General features: G+C 48.7%; 1 protein-coding gene across 7 annotated transcripts in view; it reads right to left on the reverse strand.

Annotated features, from left to right (window-relative positions):
* The window catches only part of PROX1 (prospero homeobox 1), a 53,323-nt gene extending 47,867 nt beyond the window's left edge, over window positions 1-5,456 (reverse strand). For 2 of the 7 annotated variants that reach the window (XM_072831077.1, XM_072831083.1), the window contains exons 1-2: window positions 5,096-5,456; window positions 4,742-4,847 (exon numbers count right to left, since the gene is read on the reverse strand). The gene's annotated coding sequence lies outside the window, so the exon portion shown is untranslated. Of the gene's footprint in view, window positions 1-3,783; window positions 3,954-4,059; window positions 4,214-4,741; window positions 4,848-5,095 lie in introns of those variants that run through there. The other 5 variants (XM_072831081.1, XM_072831078.1, XM_072831079.1 and 2 more) reach the window with 5 other exon arrangements.
* Window positions 5,457-6,000: the final 544 nt, after the last annotated feature.

Here is a 6,000-nt window from a genome sequence, read left to right on the forward strand (position 1 = left end):
TTAACATTAATTTTGAGTTTAACCAGGCAGCAGGAAACCTTTTGATCAGCACTTGTGAACATTAATATCAGCAAGTACGCAGAAAAAAATACTGATACAGAATTTGAACCCAAATGTATTATTGTTTGGATACGCATATTCTACTCCTGTAAACTCCTCTTTAATATTAAAATTCACATGGAATATTTTTATTATTAAATATTTTGTCATACCATTTGGTATTTTACTACACCGATGCTTTAATAATTCCTATACGATGAATATCTTGACATAGCAGATTCCTCTCAGAAAAATGTAAGGACACATATCCAGGTAAAATCAAGTCAGATTTTAACTACTCCAAAAGATTCATTAAAACCTGAATTATCTGACGTCTGTTGTGTAATTTAACATGGAGAATCCGAAGAAACCTGGTGAGTTAATGTTAGAAAAGAATTTTCAGGGAAGAATTTCAAAGGAACACTGCATCGTGAAGTAGAAAGTGGTTAAGTGCTCTACTTTAATAGAGAAGTTATTTGGGGGAGGGGAGTACAACTTTTACGTATCTATCTGGAATCCAGATTCTGGACAAAGAAGTGTTCATTATGGTAATTATCCAAATAGTTCAGACAAATCTTTTATGAGACAGGGGGAGTGTAAGGTTGGCATGGTTTCCTGTTTGGATTACTTAGATTATCTGTCTTTGTTGATAAAATTATTTGAAGAAATTGCTCAAGCCTACACTTTAGTTCTTATAGAAAGCCACCTTTGAATGGGCCTCGAATCTACTTGGGTCAACCTGGTTATGAAATTTCAAGTGGAATATAACTAACAAAGAACATTTTAAGCCCATCTGAAAATCAGTAACTCAAAGGGGAAAAAAAACAATCAGATGATTTGATTGAGGTCCTCTCCTCCACCAAATCACTAAGCTGCCCTCTTCACTATATTCCAGAGTTCATGTCTGCTAATTAGCAACTTCTCCTTCAGAGATGTTTCTGCTTATTGTAAGGTTAAAAAAGCGTTTTATGTTTAGCTTGAAGAAGCCACTTGACACAAGTTAAATCTTCAATGAACTAAGATTGTATTGTCAAATCTTCTATCAGGCTTCGAAATTTCCTATCACAATAGAGTTCTCAAATCACAATCATTTCACTGAAAATTCCTCCATCCTATCAAAAATTCCCTACATTTTTCACCTGTAAAACGAACACACTATTTTCTGAGGCATGCTGAAAATATTTATCTGTACTTATCTAAAAAGCAATAATTCACCAAATTAGTAAATGAGAGAAATGATCTCAAGAAAAAACACGCTTTTTTCTTTTTGTAGAAACTAAAATACTCTAAATGTCCTTGGAAGCTCTAGAGTACACTAGGCAATAAGGTTTGAGAAATTCTTTATGTATATGTCCTTTCTGGTTTATACAGGTACTTAATTAGAATCCAATAATAATGATACATCACACACAATCCATCTTCATATTGTAAAACCAGTAACATTTTATAATTTCTTTGTTAAACCTAAACCTAAAATTCCTTACATTAATAGATGAAAATGCAAGACAATCCCTGAAATGATATAAGAAATTCTTTTTTTTTTTTTTTTAAAAAGGGGGACTATTTGCACTTTGAACAAATAAAGAGCAACCCTGGCAGCTAGCTTACGCTTTAAGATCGCAAGTGCTACTTATAGAGAAACCATGCTAGGAAATGAATAAAGTGAGAACAAAGATGCATGTTACGTATGCATGACTTTTTTTCCCACAAGGTGGTGATTAAACTGAACAGAATTCTGCATAATGGACACATAAAATATCAATAAGTACCAGGCGCAGATAACCCCTATTAAAAATAAAGCAAATAGACATGTCCATAGATGACACGAAAGAACTTCGAAAACATCCAAGGAAAGTATTGGGGGAGGGACTTTGATGTGTAAGTCTAAAGAGTAAATACACATGCTATCTCCTTTTCATGAAACGATGATCATCACCCAAACGGCAGAACCAACCAACAAAACCATCCTCCATCTAACCTATTTCTATGTGACACAAGAAGTCGCCTGTTTAAAGAAAAACTTAAAAGGTCAAGTTTGAATAATCCAGCTACAGTGCTTACATTGAATTCTCAGTATCTTCCCTCAACCATCAAGCCACAGCCCTTACCTTCCCCTATTTTGCCATTATATGGACAAGTCCATGTTGTAGCATATGGACACATTAACCCAAATGCTCCTCTTTTCCCTCCTCACCACACACAGCCCATTTTATTCTGAAAATACTCAGAAGTTCTTGCAAGAAACTCCTCACAGAGCCCACTGCCTGCATCACGCATCAAACAGAAAAGCGCAGTTACCTCTCACGTACTTGAGATTTTCCTTCTCCATCAAAGTAATAACTAGGACATCTGGCACATGTCTGGTACAATGACAGGCTCATTCTACTTTATGAGAGTATTTAACATACGACTTGAAAGAGTTTATGCACATACCTATTCTTTCTGGGCAGGGAGAAAGCACGCTAAAAAGATAAGCTTTAACAACAGTAACACTTTCAAATGACTTTGGTATTCTTGGCAGTTACACACACCACCCATGGCTGCCCAAAACACACACGCACACAAAAGACGCTCTCACCCACCCCCCTTCGGCACCGCAGACCTGGGAGATAGGCATAAAGTAGAGAGGGAAGCAAAGGGAAAGTCAATCTCCCTCCACCTGCTGCCTGAAGTGGGGGTACTGGCAGCCGCCTGGCAGCCCAAGTCTGAGACACAGCCTCAGCAGCAGCCTGCCAACATCCTTAAGAAAAATAAACAAACACAAACCAACTCGCCCCCCACCCCCAAGCAAAGAACTCACATGGCAGGGCTCAAAACATAACAACAGCCCAGTTCCCTTTAGTCCGGACAATCCTATTAACCAGGGCACCCATAAATTCATAAACGTCTGCAACCCCGGAGTGCGCATTGTGGTCTGGAACTGTACAGACACACACAGACACAGAGGAAATTTGCACCTGTCTTTCTTGACACAACACACCTGTCAGGCCCTGCCCATGCACAGCACTCTACTAATAGACCTCTGCCTACCTAGTTTAGGAAAGGAAATTATTTTTTTTTTTTGTAAGGGAGATTATAGGTGGGCGGGAAGGAGGGTGGGAGGAAGGGGGAGAGGGAAGGGGGGGAGAGGAAGAGACAGAGAGGGAGAGAGAACAAGAGAAGACACTTTTAGCCTTGACTTTGAGAGAAGGCCATCCTGTGCTTGCACTGTTTTTATAAGCTCAAGGAGACAACACAGACCTTCTTGGAAAAATAAAAACAAGCAGGTGAGTTCCCAGCCTTCCCCCAGGCGGAGTAGGGTTCTGGATTGCCAAGAACAGCAGTTCCACACTCCAACCTGCCTCTTTGGGCTATTTAAGACGATCGCCCAACCCCTTCTCCTTCTCTGCCAGCCTGGAGGACTCTCAACTTCCGAAAAAAGCTGAGAAGTGGCGGGAGACGTGAGTCTCTCTCTCGAAAGCGACTGCCCCGTTACCTCCCCTCCCTCCCGCCCTTCCACACACATCCCCCCCCTCATTCCCCCCCCCCCAAACCAACTCCAATCCACACTTTCCACCGACGTTCAGTCTTAGCAGGAGTGAGCGGCTTGCCCGCCAGAAGCACCAACAACTTGCTAAACTGGACTTTGGGTGATGTCTCCCCTCCAACGCCCTCCCCTCCCCGTCCTCTTCCTCGGCCCTTTGGGCCAGGACAGCAGCTCTTCCCACCCTCCTCACCATTCTCCCCGGTAACAATTACCCTCACCTCTGATCTCCTGCGGCCCCAGTCCTCCGAACCGGGGCAGAGCTGCAGGTACCACCCAGACAAGAGCAGATCCGCGCAGCCCGACAGCACCGCCAGCCAGCCAGCCCGCCAGCCCGCCCGCCAGCGGGGACTGCGAGAGTCTTGGCCTCGCAGATCCGCAGCCCAAGAACATCCCCTACCCCCGCCCGCCCCGCGACCGCCCGGGCCCCATCCCTGCGGCGCTCGGGCCCCATCCCTGCACCACGCCACCTCCGGGGGCTCCCGCCGCCGCCTTACCCAACTCCACTTGACCTAGCCCTGGTTCCTCCGAGCTCGGGAGAGGGGCGCCGCGCTGGGTTTCCCGGGACCATCTCTCCACCGCTCCAACCCCGATTTCAACATTTCGGCTTCCACAGCGTTTTGCGAGGAAAAGTAACAGAGCGCCCTCCTCCTCCTCCTCCTCCTCCTCCTCCTCCTCCTCCTCCTCTTCCCTCTCCCCCTCCTCCCTCCTCCCCAGCCAGCCCTCCGCCGGGGTTAAAAAGGAGAAGTGAAAGGTATGCAAATGACAAGCAAATTGGAAGAGCCTGGAAGAAAGGCAGCTATAATAAACAAGACAAAGAGAAAGGACCAGGGGACTTAGCACGGGAGTTTTAACCCCGGGGAGACGGGAGCGAGGAGGCTCGGCGGAAAGCGGGGATCCAGGCGAACAAAAAGCGACCCGGTCCCCCTCGCGGTCCCTCTCTCCCGAGAAGAGAGGGCAAGAGAAAGAAGGAAAGGAGGGCAGTCGCCTCCTCACAGCGCAGCAACAGTACACAAAAGGTGACAAGATCAGCGACAAGTCCAGCGCTATCAGCCTCCCCCCTCCCCTCCCACCATCACCGCCACCGCCACCGCCACCACCGCCACCGCCACCACCGCCACCACCACCCCAGCCACCAGCAGGAAAGAGAAAGAAATAAAAGCCAAGCGGATCACTTACTCTTAGGAACTGGGAGGAGCGGAGCGCTGAGTTCCACGGAGGCTCCTGCTTAGAAACTGTTTAGAGGCTATTTTATTAGGATTCATTTAAATAACAGCATTTTCTCCTGGAAAAAAAAAAAATGTTTACACGGGTATGAGTAATGGGAGTCTCTTTGGGAGAGTCTCTTTTTTCTTTTCTTTCTTTCTTTCTTTCTTTCTTTCTTTCTTTCTTTCTTTCTTTCTTTCTTTCTTTCTTTCTTTCTTTCTTTCTTTTTTTTTTTTCTTCTTCTCCCCCTTCCCATTCAAGAACAAGCCAGGACAAGTGATTCTGGAAAAGGGGAGGGGACTGGCCAGAGGGAGCGAGGATACTTACGCGGTTGCAGAAGGCAGTGGGACCCAGCGTGGTTTTGCCGGCAGGGAGAGGAGGACACGCGCGCGCACACACGCGGCGGTGTCTTGCGGGTGATGAATGTGATAATTGGAGCGGGGCCGGTGAGTGTGCGCGAGCGGGGCGAGCGGGGCGAGCGGGGCGAGCAGGGGCGAGGGGACCGAGGGAAGGGTGGGAGGGGAGAGGAGAGGCGAGGCAGGAGGAGAGCGGGGAGGAGCGGAGCCGAGAGGGGAGAGAGAAAGGAGGGAAGGAGAGAGGAGCGCGCGGAGCCGAGCGGAGCGAGCCGGGCGGAGCGGGCGCGGGAGCGGGAGCGGGAGCGGGAGCGGGAGCGGGCGCGGGCGCGGGAGCGGGCGCGGGCGGCCCGGCCAGAGCTCTTTGCGCCGCTGCGCTTCCCCGGCTGCAATGGTGTATTATTTCAGAGCGCTCCCTCGGCTGAGGGCTCCGCTCCACAACAAGATTTACTTTAAGACACAGCTGAAGGAAACAGGAAGACTGCACGTCACAGTCTGACTGACGTACCCGGCCCCAGCACCCAATCGCGAGGCGCCTTCGGATTCAAGGGGGGATAGCGAGGCAAGAGAACTTGGGAGGAAAAAAAAAATATAAAAGGGGTGGGGGTGGAGGGGCTGGGAAGAGAGGAGGGGAGAGGGGGGCCCCCCTGCGCTCCCCCCTCCCCCGCGCCTCCATCCCTGGCCTCCACCCCCCACCCCCACCCCCCTGCCCCCGCCCTGCCACCGCTTCGGGGCGACGGGATCGCCGCGCCGGGGCCGGAGCGAGCCATCTGCGGGCACCGTGCAAAGCGGGCGACGGCGCGAGCGGCGCTCGGCTCGCACTAGCTCGTCCAGGACGCAGGTCCTTCTTTTTTTTTTTTTTTTTTTTTTTTTCCACCC

Source organism: Canis lupus, chromosome 6 (genome assembly GCF_048164855.1).
Source record: "Canis lupus baileyi chromosome 6, mCanLup2.hap1, whole genome shotgun sequence".
Classification (NCBI taxonomy): Eukaryota; Metazoa; Chordata; class Mammalia; order Carnivora; family Canidae; genus Canis; species Canis lupus.